This window comes from Plectrocnemia conspersa, unplaced genomic scaffold (genome assembly GCF_051122295.1).
Source record: "Plectrocnemia conspersa isolate PC_06_02 unplaced genomic scaffold, ASM5112229v1 ptg000010l, whole genome shotgun sequence".
Classification (NCBI taxonomy): Eukaryota; Metazoa; Arthropoda; class Insecta; order Trichoptera; family Polycentropodidae; genus Plectrocnemia; species Plectrocnemia conspersa.
In genome coordinates, this window is record NW_028277174.1 from 30993213 (window position 1) to 31016779 (window position 23567).

The window sequence follows — 23567 nt, forward strand, 5'->3', positions numbered from 1 at the left end:
CAGAAATAAAAACAAATTTAAGGATAGTAAAGTATGAGAAAGAATTATGTACGGACGTGTGAATTTGTACAATAATATTCCTAGGACAATCCGCAAAAATAAAAATGTAAGGGTTTCCTAAATGGAATCAAGAAACACCTACATGCACTAAAAAAGAATTTATAATATATTTTTTTTTCAATTTCTATTTATATTTATATTATGTATTATAATTATGTTTAGTGTAAGAATCAGCTATATTAGATAAATTAATTAATAAAATAAAATAATAATATTAGGAATAACATCAAAAATAATTATCAGTTAAAACACTATCAATTACAGATAAAAAATCGGATCGAGTATTAATGGTATGAAAAGAAAATTACTAATAAATGAGATTTTAGATTTGTTTGCAAAAATCTCAAATTCCAGGAATTTCTGATATTCTGCTAACGTTTTGATTATTTAAATTTAAAAAAGCATAATTTTCTTCTTGTTTTTATTATATATTGTGTTAGGAAAAACATAAAAAATAATTATCAGTTAAAATCATTAGCAGCAATAGCAAAAATAACTAGAGGCAATAGATTTTTGCAATTTTTTTCATGTGAAAAAACAGTTTCGAGTAACTAGAAGGTATTATGACCCTAATTATAAAGCTAGTCAGTTTTATACACGCAAGAATTTATTTAAACTAATATTTCTACAATTGTTAAATGAGATATTGTTAGCATAGAACGTTTTACGTATGTTAAATAACGTTGTGTTTTAGTCGTCGTTAAATACTCAAACCATAAGTTTGAGTATTTAAATGATTTGTAGAAAATATCAAACAACGGCAGAGAAACTTTCATTGAAATGTATTTAAATTTAATAATGTTTCAACAAAAAAAAAAGCAGACGGAAATAAAAAATCTTTGTAATTGGCCGTCGTGTTGAGAGTGGACGAGCAACAAAACAAGTTTTGTATTAAGTCGTTCGGACCTCCATACAAAATTTTTCTTAATGCTGTTAATTCCTTTGTTTTAACGACTATCACTTGAATTTTTGTTATAAAACAGAACCCTTATAATATTAGCTAAATATGTCACTTTTTTGCAAAATGGTGTCAAATTTAAAAACTAAAAAAATTATAGCTCCGTCGGATCATATCTCCAAAAAATTTTGCCTACTAAAAAACGTTAAGAAGCTAAATTTGCATCGAAATAAAATGTAAAAAATAATAGTTTTTTGCTTTAAAACAAGTTTTATATTAAGTAAATCAGACCTCCATACAAACTTTTATGACACATTTTGTTTTAACGACTAAGATTTGAATTTTTGTTATAAAATATAACTCCAAAGAACCTTTATGATTTTTGCTAAAATAAGGTAATAATAATAATTTTTTTGCAAAGTCGTGGCAAATTTAAAAACTTAAAAAGGATAAATTCCTACAAAAAAATGTGCTGCAGAAATAACGTTCAGAAGATAAATCTGCATTGAAATAATATAAAAAAATAGTTTTTTGCTTAAAAACAAGTTGAGTTACAATACTACAAAACTTTTTTTTTAAATACAAATTTAATCGAATACGATTCAAAATAAAATGACGCAAAAAAAACACTGAAATTATAAGATCCGAAAATAACAAGGGGATAATCTCATTATATGAACACTAGTCTATTATTTTGAATAATCTAAGCACCGGTATTGAAAGCCCTAGCGTCAATTAACGACTAAAAGAAAAATACGCTCAGCGGTTACAATATTACGGTAACAATTTGAATAACCAGACCATTGCTACTTGTATTCTGAGATTCAAACGCATCAGATTGGATGCTCGATTTAAAAAAAACATATTACACTCTTAAGTCGGCCACTACTGTCAGGAGGCTGCCAAGATTTACGGTTAGCACCGTATAATGGTATTCGTGTCAGGCCCTGTCGCCCTTTGGCTCGATCCATCATCCTGAATTTCACTGATAAAGACACCAACACAACCACCAATGCGAACTGGATTTCGCTCAGCTTTCTCCACTCGGCCTCCGTGTCCGAGCTGTTAATATTTCAAAGATGACGACAAGACGCTTGACCCCTGTTGACTCTCCACGCCATACCATACATCTAAGTATCCAATGCCTTAACACCTCCTCCCGAATCTGGTCACGTAAATCGAGAAAACGCAATGCAAAACTAGTTATGATTAGCGAATCGGTTGTTAGATTTCGCCAATGAATACGTTTTGCATATTAGGAATACCCAATTATAATAATTTAATTTATCTTTGATTGCAAAATTTACGAATAACTAAAAATGGAAATGAATCCAGGTTATTCGGTACTCTACCCCCATTTCAAATCAACGTTTATTTATGACACATTTAAACCAAGATAGATGAACATAAATTTATTTACAACCTATGGGTCTTTGTTTAGAATCTAGCAGCTCTGTGAATTTATCATCATTCTGTTTATATTTAAATAGACAGTACATTTGAGGGATAATTAGACTTAATTTCTATACTTTAATAATATATCTACAACTGTTTTCTAATATTATTGATTTCGTACATAATATATTAAATTCACAGAAGAGGTTTCATAAAAGAAGTCGTATTATACACAAGCCATTATACTATTTCTCACTATCATAAACTATCCATTGTTCATCTTGAATTAGTACTTGATACAAAAAAATGATGATGTTTTTTCTCAATCTAAGTCATGTTAATACACATACTTTGTTAAGCAAGAATGCCTCATATATGCATTGACTGTGAAACGTCATTGAGATAATCCAAGATTTTTACAATTACTGTATATAAATATTTTAAAGTAGATACATGACACTTTTGTAAACATTATTTTCAAATATTTTAGACTGGTTATTAATTAACGATAATCTAAGATTGTTACAATTACTATATGGTAATTAAATATATAACCCTTTTCTAAACTTTTTTATAAATATCTCAAACTATTATTTATTGATTAACTATAATCAAAGATTGTTATAAATAATATATATTTTAGTAATTAGAGTAGATTCATGACACTTTTATAAAAAAATCGAGGTTATTAAATATTAATAGATAGTTATAAACATAAAATTTATTTAATACTAATTAAACTATGTTACTCAAATTTTGCTGAATAACTTGAAATACCACTTCTTGAAAAATCAACAAAAAAATAATCTAATAATTAGATTGTATTTAGTTAAATTTATAATATTTAAAAAAAATTATCTACAGTAACTAATCTCACTAAATTTATTAACGTTATTGCTGTAATTTCATATTTATACTGAAATAAATTTTAAAATGGTAAAAACTAATTTGTGATATAAATAGATTTGTATTGCATCAATTTTTTTTGAGATCTTATTATTTATAATATTTATTATTGATTTGATGAACATATTTCATATTACTAAAAACATACTAATTATTGCACAAAAAATAACATAAAAGTTATATATATCATTAGTTTTACTATTCCATATTATGATAATACCGTAACATATTTACTATAATCACCATAACATATTTATTTATTATTCACTATATTAAAATACATATACCCCATTATTATTTTACTAGCACTATACATTAGTAGTATAGTCGGTGATTAATATCCAAAAGACAGGGATTCGAATCTAAACTTTTGTGATTTATAATTTCCATTGTGTCTGAAAATCCTAATTAATAATTAAAATTAAAATTTTAATTTATTCTAATTTAATTAATTTAACCTAATCTCACGGATAAATATCTCGATGATTAATATAAATCGAGCTAGATCGTACATATTGTGTATGAAAATATAAGCTATTTTGACTTATGTATGTATAAAAAATTACACACTATAACAAACTATGTAAGATGCAATTAAATTTACTAACAACAATTTAAAATATTACTAGCTTTATAACTTAGTTTTTTTAACCCTGGGATAGGTTCAAACTCATATATTAATAATAATATTGAAAGTTAAAAATATAACAATTGACCTAGAAATGACAGTCAGAATGACATGTGCAAATATCACGTAGCTACTGTTCACCGTTTGAGAGAAGTTCTTGTGACAGACAGACAGACAGACAGACATATATATTTTCGCTTTATAGTTTAGAGATAGATATGTATGTACATATAATAAATTTAAAATCTTTCACAATATTTTTTAAAAACAATTTTTTGCTATACATCTATTTTTTTATGCTTAAATTATTTTGCATTTTTTTAACACAATTTTACTTAAATACTTTTTTAGTAAAAATATGAGAAATTATAAGTTTTATTTAATCTACTCACTACTTCGTCCGAAAAGTAGAAAGTAGATCATTTCAATCGCTTATGTTTTTTTTATCTCATCTCTGTATTTAAACTTGAATGCACGTTAGACTAATCCTAATTGACGCGTATCGTTTGCCCTTACGTTAATGACGTCACGATTAAGCCGAGGCTGAGTTATTTGGCTTTTATATAGATGGTATTGCTATATTTATATTTCTAAATTATAACATATGTTACTAAACTAAACATTTTATTTCTAGCCCAACTTCAATATATCCTGTTTCTACGTCATCAACATTATTTCTGATAACACTCAGTAGGCGTTGGAGTATTGTGATGGGCACATCAGATTCTACAATGATCCAATTTTTGGATTCAAACCTATTGAGGACAATCAGATCCGATCTGAGAGCTAGTTTCGAGCATTGTGCGTGACTCTTTTCCGATCGCACGATCTGCCAGTGGTACCAGATCGAGTTTTGAGACATGCGAGTTGAGTTTTGAAACTTTGAAACAGCCCGGGGCCGGCGTGAGCTCTTGGGAGACTCGGCTGATTACACCACGGCCTTGTAAATTATACCCATTGCTTCGCAAACTCGATTCGACGAATTCCTATTTCGTATGGCGAATCGTCACGATTTTGCTGCACCGAACGAAAATGTAGTTTCCATAAATAAACAACAACAAAAAAAAACTCGGCCGAACCTACGTCTAGCGATGTATTATAGTATTTACATATTTACGGATTGAAACGTTTGATTAACTTTAATAGTTATATAATTGTGTCCGAGCCGAAAAAAAATTGAATAAGGCCGTATAAAATTACAATGAGAAAAAATATATAAAAGTTTTTATATATGTATGTATATATATAATATAAGACATAAACGAGTTTTCGCACGGCCTTGAAACTGCCACCGTATATATATAATTATAATTATAAAAATCCGGTGGACATTTAATATAAATATAATGCGAGTCGAACGAAAAAATGTTAATTATCGCTGCCCCAAATATCTACTAGTCCGTTGGTCGATACATATTTGACATAACGGAACGACAAATCAGTGTTTTTATTTTATTGTAGTATTAAATAAATGTTGGCTTTTAACAAAATTGAAAATTATTGAAAAGAGCTAATAAACTACTGACTTGATAAATATTCGACATATTTGGGTTGAGTGTTTATTAACTATAATATATGTTTTTTTATAAAATGCTTAAAATATAATAATACGGTCTACGTTTTTGAAACTATAATTAGATGCATTCTGCATATATTTTTAATCAATTGTTAAGGAAATATAAGCAGTTTTATTGATACTCATTAATCAAGAAATCACATTATGGTAATCAGTATTTTAATATCACACTTTGAAAAATTGCTATTTTTAGAATAACAAATTAAATACTTGAATTTACATAATAGTTTCAGGCATCATATTATTACATTTTAATGTATTTAATCTGATCTTTAACTAATTTAACATGAAACTAAACTGAATTTAAATTTCACCTTATTTAAAAATACGATATAAATACCAGTTCGAGCATAAGGAGTTATTTTTAATAGAAATAAAAATATACATATCTATATTTGCCTGTTATTTAATAGCACTATAACAAAAAAATGTATGATAATATTCAATATTATATTCTACAAAAGTAAATCTTTTATAATTCTATTAATAAATAACTATCTTGTGAATATCGAATTTCTATTTATGTTATCAATATGTTTTATATATATACATATATAAATAAAAAAAGCACTATTAATGATAGATTATGTACAAACTACTATTTTATAAAAAAAATATTTGATTGTAATATGATATTAATTTTTATTTCTACATTATATTGATCAAAATATGTATACTAATTAATAACTGTATTTAAATATTCAGCAACGTTGATAAAATTAATACATAAACATTATGAACTAAAAATAAAATAGTTAAACAATAAGTGAAATAATACAACACTAATGTGTTATATTTCTTTTTTTAACAAAATATTCCTAGCGTAGTTAAAGTGTCTCCTATTTTTAATCTATTTATTATATCTAAGTTAAAAGACACATCATTAACAGATTACGAATATATCATACAGTATATTTAAATTAAATAAAGACTATAATAGCTACATTTTAATAAAATATATATCTTGTAAAAAGTAATATTTTATAAACAATATAATATTGAGTATAAAATCACACTAAAATTTCTTTCTTAGTTTTTATTACTATTTCTACATTAAATTGCCCAAAATGTGTTTATTTATAATTGTTTTAATCCATTCAGTAACTTGTATAATCTTTTTGTTTATACATATTTTTTTTAAATAAAATAGTTAAGCAAATAAATAATAGCAAACTAAAGGATTATATATAATTTTAATATAATCCATTCCTAACATATTTAGATTTTCTCCTATTTTTAAATATATTTACTATACCTAAGTTTTGTTATAAGCATATATTTATATTACTGCATAATTTTCAGATTTAGAGTAAATCATATATTATAGTAACTTTTAACTATTTTTTGTTCTTGTTGTTATGATTATAAATATATGAAAAATATAACTACTATAATTATAGATTTTTATGAAATATATAAACAATTGTTAATTCTGTACCTTAATTTTTAATTAAGTATAATATAACTATGTGAAATTCCTTTCTTGTATATATCATATACAATATAATGTTCAATACACATATATTTATAACCATAATTATATATTCGGTTACAGTTATAAACTTTCTAAATAAATATTATTAACAAAAAATAAAATAGTTATATTTTAAAAACCTTTTACAGTATCTAAGTCATAAACTTATATTTATATTTCTACATCATTTACAGATTTAGAGTCTATAATGTAATAACATTTAACAACTTTTTTACTGCATGACTTCACCATACTATTTATATTATTATTCACTCATAATATTAATGTATTTTACTGCAAAATAATATGTAAACACTTGTCATTTATATCAAATATAAATGATATTGCTAATAATTTATAATAAAACCTTGAGGCACTTCCTGATAAATATATTATCAAATATAAATAATATAATATATAATACTTTATCTGATACACCTCGGTTTTACATACATAGCTTATATTATTTTATTTTAATAATATATGTTCCTTAATATATACTATATAAGTAGTATTTTTAATTCGTTAAAAAAAATTAACAATAGATTTTAAATTTATAAAAATTTATTATTTAATATAATATTGCTTATTTTTTACATTGACAAGACAACAGAACAAGGCGACCAAAAAATCAGAGTTCCGTTAGCAGCCAAAAGAAAAAATCGATCGACGACAAGAGACAAAGAATGGAAAAGAGATTAAAGCGCGACACGAAAGCGTATATCAAGCGAGATAAATTCGCGAAAAAGTGATAAAATCTCGCGTGCAAAGAGACCAGATGAAATGCTGCAATGAAACTGATATTTAATACTTCGAGAGTTTTCTCTGCATATGAATCGCATTGGTTAAAAAATAAATGGGCATGAAATTGATAAGACTCATATTCTTAATAAAGCTTCACTTTGAGAACCTTATTTGTATAAGTATTTAAACATTTCTGTGGGTAATTTTTTTTAGTAAGCTGGTGGATTTCCCCTTAATCTTAATTAAAATAATCACGAAAAATCCCTCGATTCGTCATCGCAATCAAACTTATCCTTGTGTGATTCTGCGGTTTATTTAATGGAAATTTCGCACTTTTGTTGTATCTTAAGCCGAGTCATAAATCGAACCACAATTCCAAAGAGCGTCTGCGATACTTTTCTCTCCTTAGCTCTCCATCTATGACTCATTAGAATACAATAGAGTTCACCTATTTATTGTGAGAATGCCTCAGTCTGCCGGTGCAGCTGAGACAATGGTGCCTCCATTGTCTCCCGAAGAATAAATCTAGTCTTAACTCTCAAAAAGAGAAATGGTCAACCGTTGGGTCATTATTTGCCCCAGTCTCGACACAATATCGATTTTATTAACCGTTTAACAGTTACGTTTCGGGTTCAAAATCCGCACCAATTATTCTCCCAAGTGTGGTGGAACGCTTTACTACGGTACAAGTAATTAATTCCACAATTTTTATTTACACAGTAATATCATTTTTACATAAGAGAGTTCTTGGTAATTACGTATATAAAACGCACACATAAAAAAACAAGTGTGTTACACAAGTGAGAAGAGCTTTCATCGATTCAAGTATCTAATCATAAGCGGCACACTTCACCCTTTTGGTTATTTATTCTCTAAATTAATAACTAAGAGAGAAACTGCGACTCTCTAATCTACATATTATATATAAAATTATTGGTACGATAGTTTCACGTATTTAATCTAACTTAAGAAATTGTTAGTTTTATGAGTCATGTCGAGAAATTCGTAGCACCTCTTGGCAATAAGAAAGAGCAATTCTAATAATAAAAAATGGCGTTAGTACGAAAAAAGCAGGTTTTACTAGTTTGCTCGATTGGTCAAGGTTATACATATATTTGACAATATGTGTATGTTACATATGTGTTATAAAAATAAATATGCGTATAGTATGTTCTTTGAAAATACACAGGTATTAAAAAATCCTGGTTAAAAAAGTTAAGAGGGATTAAATCGATAGTTTTAGAAAGGCAATTGTAAATCGATTGATATGGAAGAGTGGTTCAATCAAACGGCTTATAATACATACATATTAATAAGTATGTGTCTAATCCTCTACTATAGAAATTATTTTATAAAATATTAATAGAAAATATACTTTGATTTATAAATTAATATTGATTTGTCACAATATTTTTTTTTTATTTTTTTTTTAAATCTTCTATTGTAAACTAAAAGCTGTAAGCTCAATGCGTTACAATAGGTAAGTAAAACTCATTTTGATCTTTTATAACTTTAACCTTTAAAATCATTCTGAATTAACATTATTAACTAAGAAAAAAAAAGTTTAACAATAAAGAAAATGACACAATACTAATGTGTTATATTTACTTTTCTTATAAACATACTGTCCTTTAAAATAAATCTAATTCCCTTATTTTAGTAAGAATAATAATAAAATATTATAACCCAGAAATATAATTTAAACTATTAACTAAATTTTAAACTTTTTTCACACTAAAACTTTAAAAATGAGTAATTTATATGCTAAAGCTATTTTAATGAATAGTATAAATTAATATTTTGTTAATCGCTGGCTAATGCAATATATATTCTTATGACTCAGCATGTATGTTCAAGCGTATACAAATAATGCACAAATATATAAATTTAGACTTTCATAAATATTATTACCGTTTAAAAAAAATATATACATATATATAACATACTAAAATATATTTTAAAATAATATAAGAAATATTTACCATGACTAGTGTTTTTAATTTGATTAAAATTCTATTGAACTCCATAAATGGAATTTTTATTATTGATTTCATATATGAATAACTTGTGTCTATATTTATGAATACAAATTAATTATATAAAATTTGATAATTCAAATATAAAAATAATAATAGTAAAACATTTATTGCAACTCACAAGTATTATATTATTTTAATTATTATATATGATAATATTGTAATTCTAACTAAAATATCAAATGCATATTTAATTGTCAATCACTTTTGATCACATAATATTTTTCCTCGTATCAACATATCAACAACATATCAGCTTATGTTTTATCAGAATTAATGTTTTCCATGAAAACAATAACTCTTGTTTTTCATTTAGATTGCAAACGAATTATTGCAAAAAATAGTATTAAGTAATTGATTCCTGCATTTTTTCATTTGTTGCTGCTTGGCAAATGTTTGCTTAAAATAATGTTATATGGCCAAACAACGCTTTCAAAATGCATATCAAAAATCCCTATCCCTTTTCCGACTACTTGCTCTAAATAAAGCTGTCAATTTAGTAGATTTAAACCTTGCTTATAAAACTGCAGCTTATATTATCAACCAATATTTTAATATTGTTAATCGTAAATCCCTGTCACTTTTCTCACAACCTGCTTTAAATGCAGCTATGAATTGCCCTAAATTTAACTACTATTTGTTTTTAAAATTACAGTGGTTATACACCATTAAAAATATTTGTTTAAATTTAATTTAAATTAAACATAACCCTACTAATAATAATAGTAAGCATACAAATAAAATATGATTTTGTCAAAATTATCATTGCTTCGATTTATATTTCTACATAAAATAAATTATTTATTAAATAGCATTCCTAAAATTATGTATTTTAAAATTACTTTAAATATTTCTATTTATCTTGATATATTTAAAAAAAATAACTATGCTTAACCTTATTTAGAAAATGATAGCTTTTGATATAAAAAGTATGACAATACAAATACTATTATTAGGAAATATTGGGTTTGTGTAGCAAAAATTGTAGCGTGAAAGTGTCACGAGTTTTCGAACATATTTTGATTAGAACACGTATATTTTATAAATCCAACCTATTCCAAAATAACCAGTTTTATAATTTATTACACTTTATATGACATTTGAAAGATTAATGTCCGTTTAAGAACTGGTACGAAAATCAATTAACTCATATACATTTTTTTGCATACATAAAACCACCGTGCGAAAAACTTTCTTTCGTCCAAAAACAAAATAAACGGGTCACAATACCTAATTTATCTCAAATAAAAAAATCAATGCATATATTGTACGTACAATAATATTCCGAATGGGAAAAAAGCACTATACACATTTTCGTCAGATCGAGTAGATTTCATTCAAGCGGCAACCGTTTCCTGCGGTGAATTTGTGTAATGATAGACGACGATTTAAATTAAGGTACCTCTTTTTCGGCATGAGAAGAATAAGAAGTAGTAGTGATATAAAAAAAAGAACAAGATGAAATTCCCCAAACGGATCGTTCCGTGTTCGACCATGTGAGACAACATCTCGCATGGCGGACGCAACTCGACCGTGATGAATAACCTGATTAGCCTGAAATTCTGTTAGAATTTACAATATTGTTACGTATTATTTACTGAAATTAAATCAGACATTTCAGAAATTTACAGTTTTGTTGCCGCCGGCGGCGATTTTATTACGTAATTCAATATTTTTTTAATTAGGCAAGAAACTGCGTTAAACGCTTGGTATATTTCATGTTAATCGACGCTTCAGTATTCCATTGATTAAAAGCGTAATTAATAAATTTGAGAAATAAAAATCATTAATTCAGTCAAATAAACTGTTAAAGGCTTTTTCGAAATGTATGAGTTGAACATATCAATTGCTACTGCTTGTGCTAAAAATATATTTACAGATGTATCAGTAATTCTAATTTTTTTTAGAAAATTTATATAGATAAATAGACGGGATTTTACTGTGATTTTTTAAATAATATTACTGTACAATATGCATTTTTTTAAATAATGAAAACTTTAGTTTTTTGAAATAAATCTTTACTTATTAAATAATGCTAATTCAACATTAAAGGAAATTTGTATGCTGCTGTAGCAAACGATGTGTAAAGTGACGACTTATTTTTTTTATGGATAAGATATTTTAATTGATTTCTATACTTTTGCTCGTAAATATTACTTAAATAATAATATGTACATTCTTTTTTCAACCTTTAACTTTTATTGTGTAAGAAAAAGCACTAAATATATCACTTATAAGTCATTTTAATACATTTACTCTTGTACAATCCTTGACGCATTTTTCAAAGCGCTTTTTTAACGATATTTTAAGTGATTGTTGCTAATAAATCTTGTATATATTAAAGAGTAATAAGAAAATTAATTAACAGTGACAATATTATTACTTTGCGTCATAATTCTATCTTTATCGGTTCATAAATATTTTTATGCATAAAATTTTTCAGTAAGTTGCTAATAAATTCTGTAAAGCATAGAAAGCGAATCTTTTAGCAAATGATTCGTCTTTTCTGCGAATTCTGAGTAAAACTTATAAACATAAACTTACATCACTGAGTCTAAGCACCTGACTAAAGCCGTTATAGTCGCATGGAATTTTCTGCAAAATCGTTTTCATTATGACGCTGAATCACACACACACACTCACTCGACATTCTTTCGCAATATTTTTTCCACGGCGATGATTCAAAGCATTCGTTCGTTAGGCAAAATTGATCATCGGCTATAATTTACTGAACAAATTACTAACAGCGACGCAACTCGCACAGTGGAAACCGCAAATCATTGCGCGGAATTGAACCGTCGACCTATTTTTACCTGTTGGTTTTTAAGACGAGAAATTATACCATTTCTCGATCGTTACTATAAACTATCAAGATAAGCTCGCGATGCTTTTTTTGTGGACTGAAAGTATCGATAAACATCGCCACTTCTCCAATTGAAGAGCTCTCAATGAGTGTTAAATATCTTCATTCGCTTTAGATCTCAAGATCTTGATAATATTGATATACGTATTATGAACTCGTAAAGATCTAGACAGAATCTAACAGATGCTACCTTATTGCAAATGCATTCTATTTATATGCTTTCTCTGATAAAGTACCTGACACACAATCCAAATTTTTTATTGTGTACTATTATATGATAAACTTTCGTATTTATAACTCAAACTTTATTATGACTTATTCATTGCGGCAGGAAAGGGACACCATAAAAATACTAATGTTCACTAATAACGCTAAACAAATAAGAGAATAGTAATAGCAAGATCTCTCTTGAAATTTTCTAACAAATTAAAGATCCGCCATTAATATATTTAGCATATGTTCCATCTCCTATCCTTCAATCGAAAATAAGCACACAGTTCAGACACAAATGTGTGCGCAAAGTAAGCAAATAAATTAGAGTTTCCAACCAGAACCAGATACCAAATTACCCGCACGTTTTTAAAATAACCGAATACCCAGTTATTTTAATTTCAATATAATATTTAATTTCTCCATATGAAATAAATATCTCAAAATTTTCAAGATTCTCCGGCTATTCTACTATTTCGCCAAACCCATTTAGAGATTAAGTGGGTAGCAAAAAAGGACAGGAAATTCAAACAGTCCGAAAGTATTGTTTTATAATGTAACTTTTATGACACAAAAAAATTAAAATGCAAGTATTTGCAAAAAATACACATGGCATACTCGGGGAACAGTTGTACACACAAAAAAACGACATTTAAATCTATTGTTATTATTTACCGTCAGTGATTTATGATCGTTAAGAGTCTTGACCCATCGTTATCCATCGGTTGATGGTTAGCTCTCTAGCAAGAGATGTTAATTATTTTTAATATTGCAATGCAATTTTGATACCAATTAAAAAAACATATTATTTGATTAGAAAATTAATATTATTGTTGATGAATAAGTAATAATTTTAATCATTAGCTTTTAAATCTTAGAAACCGTCTGTTCTTTAATATTTTTTTTATTGAACCTCTGCTTTTTGTTTCCCAAATGAAATTCTAATATTTATCTGTATTTTATAAATAAAATTTATAATTATACGTATTCTTTTTTTTTGGTATCAACATTTAAAGAAAATTATTGTAAACAATTCTGTCTGATTTCTGTTACCGTAAATTTAAAAGTTTCGTTTGAATAATTATACACCCAGAAGTTTAAATACATTTTCACCAGTAGATATATATTTCTACTAGCGAAAATATAATTTAACTGAGAGGCACTAAAATCCTGCTCTAAAATTTTACAGTTGCGAAATATTTGTCTGGATTACATTACACTATGTTTTAAAAATATGATAGCTATCCTTACCGATATTACTACGGACTTATGATATGAGAGCATTGATCAAAGTATATTCAAACCGAATTTTGGTCAATAGGAGAGCGCAAAAACAATTATCACTTCTCATAAGTCAAAAATTCACGTCAAAAGTATTAAATCGTGTCGGCACCGTTGCAGTGGGAACGCTCGGTAGCGAGCGTTCCCAATGCAACGTTTAAATTATACTTATGTCAGTATATAATAATGAAAAAAATACCCGGAAACAAACCGCGTACCCGGTTAATTAAAGTAAAATTATCATGGTAATGAATTTGGCTGGATATTTGGATGCCTTAAAATTAATCCATCGAGTCATAATAAAACTGTTAATACGTTGATTTAATATGATTTTAAAATTCAAGTTTTTGCATATCGTTTACGGTCTCTGTAACTGAAAATTTAGTTTTTATCTACGTTGACTTTTAATAAGTATATTTCTCTCTCTTGCTTCAGAGAGGAATATACTTATTAAAAGTCAACTTAAATAAAAATTTATATTTTAGCTTCAGAGACATTATGCAAAAAATTTAAATTAAAGAAAAAACAGTTTATATGTTGGCTTTTATCTTACATAATCTCTAGTAGAATATAACTCGAGATATCTCGTTTCGTCGAGAAATCCGGCTTATCCACGCGTGGTCGTCTCGTCGCCGAAAACAACAACAATAACAACTCCGAGAAAAAAGATGTTGCGCTTGCAATTTCACGAAGATGCATGCAAAACGAAATCGAAAACGATCATCATGCAACGCAGTGAGAGAGACGCACGCGATTCGCAGTGAAAATGCAGTGAAAAATAGCGCTAGCACACAATGCATTTTTTCACACCGAGTTTTGCAATTTAATTGCACATCGATGTGCAAATAATAATGCTCGAACGCGCCGATCCACTCGATTTCGAACCCAACAGACCCGTTACGCAATGAAAAGCGTCACACCTATAACGATTTTTCACAGTTTTCCGGAGATGAGTGGAAGACAGGTTAAAGCACATTATGCTGTGCGAGTGACATTGCTCTTGGTGAAATGTCGCCGCCTACTTTCACCAAAATCGACCAATGATGCACAATACGGGAGGGGCTTATCAATAAGCTCAAGTAACTGTGAGACAATTATAGTTGCATAATTCTAAAAAACAATATGATTTTAGCAAGAAAAAGTCAATGGAATAACAACCAATTTCAATGTGTAATTACTATTTATTTTTCTGGATTATATTATGATTATTCTATATTAGGAAAACTATATAAGTAAAATTATATGTCAGCGAGGTTATGTTATGATTCAATTAATTTTTTTAGAAACACGTGTAAAAACAGATTAATATTTAAAAAAAAAGGCAATATCCCAAAGATTCAGCAAATCTAATATGTTTTGCTACCATGAAACCTTAAATATTGGATATACTGTATGTGACTAACATAAAGAAAAATCAATTACGAAACTCTTTTCAATAGTGAAATCCAAATACATTTTAACCAGTAAAAACATATATTTACTAGCGAAAATATAATTTAATTGATAGCCCCTTGTGAAATTACATGCTGCTCTAAAATGTCTATGAAACTCTATTTTCCAGTTGACAGTAATTTTAAAACTTTCATTGGGTCAAGGTCAAAATACAAACTTAGCCAACTAATCTCTCGGAGGTAAACAAGCGGAAGAAGAAGTGCGGATTATATTTTCTCTGCACTTTGATATTACACTGTTTCAAAAATATGATAGCTATCCTTACCAATATTATTACGGACTTCTAATCTGAGAGTATTGGTCATAGCATATTCAAACCGAATTTAAAACAAAACGCAAAAACAATTATCACTTTTGAGAAGAGATAATTATTTTTGGGCTCTCCTTTTGATCAAAATTTGGTTTAGATATGCTTCATTCAATTATCTTGTATTGTATGTCGTAATATTGATCAAAAACCTCAAAATAGGACTGAACAGGAAAAACTTATATATGTGTTAGAGCAATATTTATAATAATATAATATAAATCAGATGCATAAAGCATCTGTAAAATTCAAACCTTTTGGTTGATATCAGACGCGTACAGTGAGATACGTTCCCTTTCACTCGCTTGCGTGTTAAGTGACGAGAGTGAATGAGAAGAAGTGGGCGTGCGGAACGCATGTAACGCACGCCCTTATCTCTCACTTACTCTCGTCACTTAACACGCGTGCGAGCGAAAGGGAATGTATCTCACCGTGCCTGGCTGTATATCAAATATTATGAATTACATATATGTATTATAATTTAAAATTTTATCCTATAAATAAAATATTTTGCTAGCAATTGTTAATTATATAAATAAAAAAAGAGGATTCGAAATAGTCTGGGCTACTTTTAAATGCGTTATTATTTGCAATGTTTAATGATTTTCTGCTGAAGAATTTTGCTTTTTAATATATTATTTTGTAATAATTTATAATTTCTAGTTTAATTTAAGAAGAACAAAAATATTTAAGAGAACCTTAAGTAATGATGCTAATGTCAAAAATATAAAATCATTAAATTTATCTGAAAGACTAAATATTTAAGACAGAAAACTATATTTTTTACAAAACGATTTACTTTTAATACTAAACTGCAGTTTGACCTACGTAAGCCAATACCCCACAGCATCATAGTGAAATTTATGCAATAAATATCATTTATAGACAGTATCAAAGAATTAGTTATCTTTTTAATCAAATAATAATATCAACTGTTCACAAATTTTATAACTAATGCTAAAATCCAATCATTTGACCAAAATACAATTAACCATTTAATTGAAAAATATATGATTTATTATAAAATCATAGACTATATATTAAAAAATAATTACTGAACATTTAATATGATTACTAGCTATTAAGCTTTTAAAACTACATTAATTAATAATAATAAGTATAATTTTTACAAACTGTTAATAAACTTTCGGCCACGGCTTACAATACTTTTTTATAATAAACAAATATTTATTATTTAATAATAGATTTTCACGGAAATAAATATTTGATGTTTAGTAACGCATATTATTCGACTGTTAAGAACCTAACATTCAGACATTATAAGATTAACCATTAATTTAAAAAATATTACATTCAATATAAAAAATATAGACTATAGCCTATATAAAACAATTACTGAGCATTTAAAATAAAAAATCAGACAACTGATCACTTTTTAAGACTACAGTCTAATAACATTCTGATATTTTATTTTTACTGACCATTCAATTAGCAACTTATTATTCATACATATTAATTATCATTGCATATTAAAGAAACTGAGCAATTACAATAAAACAACTACAATAAAATTTTCCGGTATAAAAAAAATATTTTTAAATAAAAAATGGCAAAAAAATCAAAATAACTATTTTAAAACATAATTATTACCTATATAATTTTGTTATAGTTATAGCAGTGTCGCATACATCTATTATAAATGTGATATACTCAAATTTTATTAGATGTAAAAATAATTTATCAAAAAAATGAAAAAAATTGACTATTATAAAAATTTCATTAAATAAATATTTAATGCCAATTTCATTTGTGGCTCATTTAATAGTAGCCTTGGTCAGTATTGTGCTCAACATACTTAATCGATTATATAAAAAATCGTATTGCTAAATGAGTTACATAAATAGTTTTTAACGTTGTTTATTACATAACGTAATTTGTATAGCAAAATTAATAAAGAGAAAAAAATATTAAAACAAAAAAGCAACTCACCCATTATTTGGATCCAACGGTAATTCCACTCACGAAGTTATGATATATTATTTATATTTTATATAACAATTAATAACTATTATAAACGAGTTTTTTTACGATAACTTATGTAACCACTTTTGTATTGTTTGTGCGACACCACTTGTATAAATTGTTTTTTATGTTTATTTTTTTATTAATAATAACTTATTTATTTTTAGTGTAAACGAGCCGTAAGAATATCACTAATCACTTTTATATGTGTGTATGTATATTGTATAAAATATGCATAAATATCACAGTGTTTATCGGCAGCGGTTATATTTATTAGTAATCACAAACACTTCCAGTTTGAAATGTTAACTTATGCGACGATTAAGATTTCACTGTTCAATGTTACGAATATATCACAGGGCGATCTGAAAGCAGAAAGAGATAATTTTTCATTAGTACATCGTGTGTAAACATGATGTGTTAGCAATATGCAAAGTGTCATCGGCAAACGGCATTAAAGTTTTTATATGTATTTAATTGCAATTTATGGTTGTCCTTGCAAGTGGAGATTATACAGCGTGTTTTAGTATACAATTAAATTTAAAGGACATTCGTTATTATTATGTATTATACATTTAAAAGGCAATTAATTTACAAGACCCAATTTTGGATTTTTTTGTTTAATAATTTACATATCTCAATAAAAAAAAATTATTGAATATTTATATTATGGAATAGAGTTATTTTAATTAAATAATAATAATTTCATAGTAATATTTTTAAATATAGTTGTAAAGCATTTCGCAACATTAATAATAATATTTTTTTTAAATATATAATACTAAGAGAATTTATCAGTAAAAACAGTCTAAAAAGGCCATAGATCAATGTCAATTATTATGTTAAATTTTCATCAGTAATTAATTATAAAAATGTTTTTAATATTATAATTTTATGTTGTCGAATTAAGTTTTCATTTATATTTTAACAGAGAAATAAACTATACGTAGTTAATTATGAAATGAAATTGCTTCATAAAAATAAAATAAATTACTTCTGATCTATTTTTCGTATGATTTCAGAAGCAAAGTAATATGATATTTTGTTATTAAATACAAAGCAATGTTAATTTTTTGCGAAATTTATTTTCTAAATAAAGTGATAAAAAATCGATACTAGCCATTGAATTCACAGATGCACAATAATTTTGACAATCACATTTTTCGTCCTTGTTGGCTATTAATTAGTATGACTATAGCTATTATAAATAACATAAAGATAAGAAGATAAATTTCACTAAACATTGCCTATAAGATAACCTCTAAAATAAATAAATATTTAATGGCAAAGTCAGGTAGTGTTTTTTTATTTACTCGAAACATATCCGGTTATTTATTTAGTACGCACCCTGTACTACACGCCTTTGTTATGCGCCAACCGAAGTGTGCTGATTAAAATTAATAAATTCATATTAGCATACAGTCGGTTATTCGACGGAACGATTTCCTGGTAGAAAATATCTTTGAAATAATAAATAATAAAAAAATCGCATAAGCGTTCGAGCGAAAACAAATCGACGAGCGGATTTGTCGAAATGGAAGTGGAAAGACCAGTTTGAGCATTTTTTTCCAAATAATCATTCGCCGCTGCAAGTCCAAACTAGGATATCGACCAAAATGATTGATAATACGCCAAATTATTGCAAATCCAATTCAACTGGACGCGATCTCTAAATTTATCTCGATTTCTAGCTCAAAGCGGTGAGGTTTTGTGGAAAAATCTGTTACGATCTCGGCACGACTCATTAGATAATTGCGGGTCGTGCTATATAAGGAAAATTTATATGGAACTCGTGTAATTTTAATTCATTTGTGTAGATTATGGTTGGTCGTGTTTTATTGCCGGGTTTGTGCGGTAAAAAAGAGTGGAGATTAAATGAGTTAAAGCGAGGTGTATTGGAGCGTAGCTGTAGGAAATTTATTCACGTTGATAATAACTTTAGATATATTATTATGTTAGTATAAGTATATTGTATGATATGATAAAATCAGTAAAATTGTATTGACTAAACGTAAATCAAATATTTGTAATATAAAAGTTCCATTGTATGTACACATATAAATATTTTAGATAAATTATTGAGCTGTCGCGCTAAATCGCTTTTTTAAATAAAATGCTCAATGACTCTTGAATGAAATTTTTAATTGTTAAATTATACCTACTCAGTGGCGTAGCTAGGGTATGTGCCGCCCAGGGCGATCCTTAAAATTGCCGCCCCCCCGATACATTTTTTGCAGGGTCATAAAATCAGCATTTTTAAAAATAATAAATTGGTTATTATTAAGCTCTTGTTATTCGTGGATTTATATATGTTTTAGTGCATTCAGGGTTAAGAACCACACTAGACGATCCGATGGCGAATATGCTGCCCCTAAGCAAGTGCCGCCCGGGGCGGCCCGCCCCCTCATAGCTACGCCACTGTACCTACTGCTAAAAATAACCTAATTAATTACTCTTAAGCATTTTTGTATTGATTTATACTGGATAAAAAAATCAATAATAGCCATTGAGATACTTCACAGCTACACAGTATTGTCTCTGAATTATGAGTAAATTATAGAATTTCGGCAATTACATTGTATTTTTTTCTATACTATTAATTGTAATGGTTATAGCTGTTATAATAATAAGATAAGAAGGTAAATTTTGTAAAAAGGACAAAATTAGGCTTTAAATAATGCAACTGGCTACCTGCGTTGTTACATAATACACAATGTGTATTATGTATTACAACATCTATGCAATTTATTTTTATTGCAGAAAATTAATTTTAAAAATATATAGAGTAAATACTAATATATATTATATAAATATATTTAATCGTATTAATTAAAAAAACTTAAAGTTTTCAAAAGAAACTTTACTAAAATGTTTATATTAACATTACAATTATTATATGAATGTATATAATACATTGCTTATAATTATATAATTACTAGACTTTATTAATACTAAAATTTTAAAGTAAGTCTACATTTTTATTAAATATATATTGAACATACATACAACAATGCATTTGAGCTACTTTTAGCTGTCACTTATTTATATTTGTAATAATAATAAATATTTATTAATAATAAAAATATTTATAATTATATTATTTTTGAAGGTGAGAAATTAAATAAACACATGTAAAACACATTATTTTTTTATTACTCACGCATTTGTATGATTAATATTTAAAACAGAAAACTGCATTTTTGAATTTAATATGTATTGTTAATACATTACTGAAGATTAGTTCACGTAAGCCAAATGCATCACAATAAGTACATGTTTAATATATGAGGGCAAAAAAATATTGTATGGTTATTGCTTATTAACTTTTAGTAATAATATTAATTAGTTAATAATTATAAATGTTTAGTAAATTTTGAATAAATAATCAGTTAGCCTTCAATAACGGTTATTAATTTGTCATAACGACGAAACCATAACAATTTTTTTTTTCATAATTTATATAAAAATATTTTATATTAAATTTTTATGGAGACATTTTATTTAATGTCTAGTTTATCTATTAAACATTTAATGTTCGGTCAAAATATAATTAATTATTCAATTAAGAGATATAAATGTAATACATACTTGTAATACTATGTCTGTGTTGATTCATTTGAAGACTGATATTTATTTGAAGCCTAGCAACGAATTTTATCATTTTCCGTTAAAATACTTGCATTTGTTTAATATTTAATTTAAAACCTATGATACAAAAACAATATAAAAAAAATACTAATCATTTAAAATGAATATTTGCCGTTAAATTTACTGCCAATTTATTAAAAATTATAACCGTTTTAATAAATTATAGACCATAATCAAACAAAATTCTGAACCAAACAATTCCAGACTCTTAAATCAATATTATTATATTTATTCATTTTAAAACACATTTTTTTGTGCTGTTGTAATCTGATAAGCGTATGCCCAATACGTTACAATGGAGTTAATGCAGTACTAACATGGTAAATCAATCAAGTATAAAGAATACATACAAGTTCTAACAATGAAAATGATTATCCGTGAATTTGTGATATTTATATAATTATTTATAAACAATTTTACAATTATTATATTTCACTTTACAGGGTTTTTGCGCATTTTTTTATAAATAATAATTCGAGTCTGCTGAGAGGACCGATCCATACGCAATTCTTAGTAAACTAATATACATATAAAATTGTGGTATACCTAATTTGTAAAGTAACTTATAAATGGACTTTTTAAAAAATAAAATTGATTTAAATGTAATTTTTAAAAAATAAAATTGAGGGTTTTTTCTTTTTGGTTTAGGTTGTCAACATTTTAATTATTTTAAATATTAAAAATCTAAGAATTGTAAAAATATTTTGTAAATATTTAATTTTTGAAATAAGTTAATAAAGTGCATTAAACGTAAAAAAAACCATAAACCACTTAAAGCTAAAAGAATATTAAACGCAACTTCTAATAACAGGAAAGTACCTAAATTGTATATTCAATTTGCAAGCAATTAATTTGACATTAAATTATTTAATAAGAATTGAAATAGTGGTAATACAAAATTATTTATAATTTTAAAAGTAATGTGCAATTTTACAAAATAAATGTAAGTTTAATCGTTTTAAAAGTATATACACTTCATACTGAATTTACAAATAATTGATTTTGAGCTATTTTAATTAGGTATATCCGCATCCAAGTGCACATTTTTTGTGCGAATTCCGCTCGCGAAACTTTTCAACCAATTTTCGACCAGACCGTGTTTGGTTTTCGGCATTTTTGTTTTACTTTATTTTCATTTCTTCTTTTATTTTTTTCTGTCTCCATACAATCCATAAAAGATTACACTAATGAGCGGCAAGTTTTACGCGGAATCGCCGAAAAAATGTGTATTCACACAAAACACACACATACACAATATAAAAGAGAGCCAGCGGACAATGACAGCGGTCGCAGGAAAGTGGGTTAGGCGAACAACAACACTTCTCAATTGCAGAGGAATTGCCAAAAATGCTGCAGAAAATTACGCGAGACCGTTCTGCATTATGGAGGTGCACGGACGGTGACACTAAGCTTAGTGTACTGTTTGAACAGTATCATCCCAGTACCGTGTAAATGTCACCGTTAGAAAATTCGACAGTAAAAAAATAACTCAATTTAGACCGATGGATATTTTGATTGATTTCAAATCAATTATGCATACTTATACATCCATATCAAATATTCAAATTATTTAAAGAAATTAACGCCTATTTTGTGAAGAATTTTAATTATAAAAATAAACCCCAACCATGTCTGACTAATCACAAATATTTTATACTAATTACAAATCGACAGTAATATAAATTAAAATATTAATAGTTCATATTTCTGGCACAAATAAAGAATAACTATTTTTTTCAATGAAGTCTTTTTTATATGTTTTTACGATTTTAATTTTAAAAATGTGTGTTTTAATATTTTTTATTACATACATACATATAATATTTTTAAACATTTAGGTTTCTACATAATGATAATTTTTATAAATATTTTTATATTGTAATAATATATAATACATAGGTATACAGTGCAAAAACTACTTTAATTATAGTGATATTTTTACTTTAATATGAAACTTTCGTAAAAAACATAAGAATAAAAAATATATATCTATGATTAAACTTGCCACAAAAATGTCAATAATACGCTACCTTTTAAATCAAACATTATATTTTCAAATTTAAATAAGACTGTTATTAAAAGATATAACAAGGAACAATGTTACAA

The 23567-nt window shown here is 26.5% G+C and overlaps 1 protein-coding gene across 1 annotated transcript in view; it reads right to left on the reverse strand.

The window, feature by feature from the left end:
* LOC148231353 (uncharacterized) overlaps positions 1-23567 on the reverse strand; it is a 149329-nt gene that overhangs the window by 104343 nt on the left and 21419 nt on the right. Inside the window, exon 2 of the mRNA XM_088195239.1 lies at positions 17781-18178. The gene's annotated coding sequence lies outside the window, so the exon portion shown is untranslated. The remainder of the gene's footprint in view (positions 1-17780; positions 18179-23567) is intronic.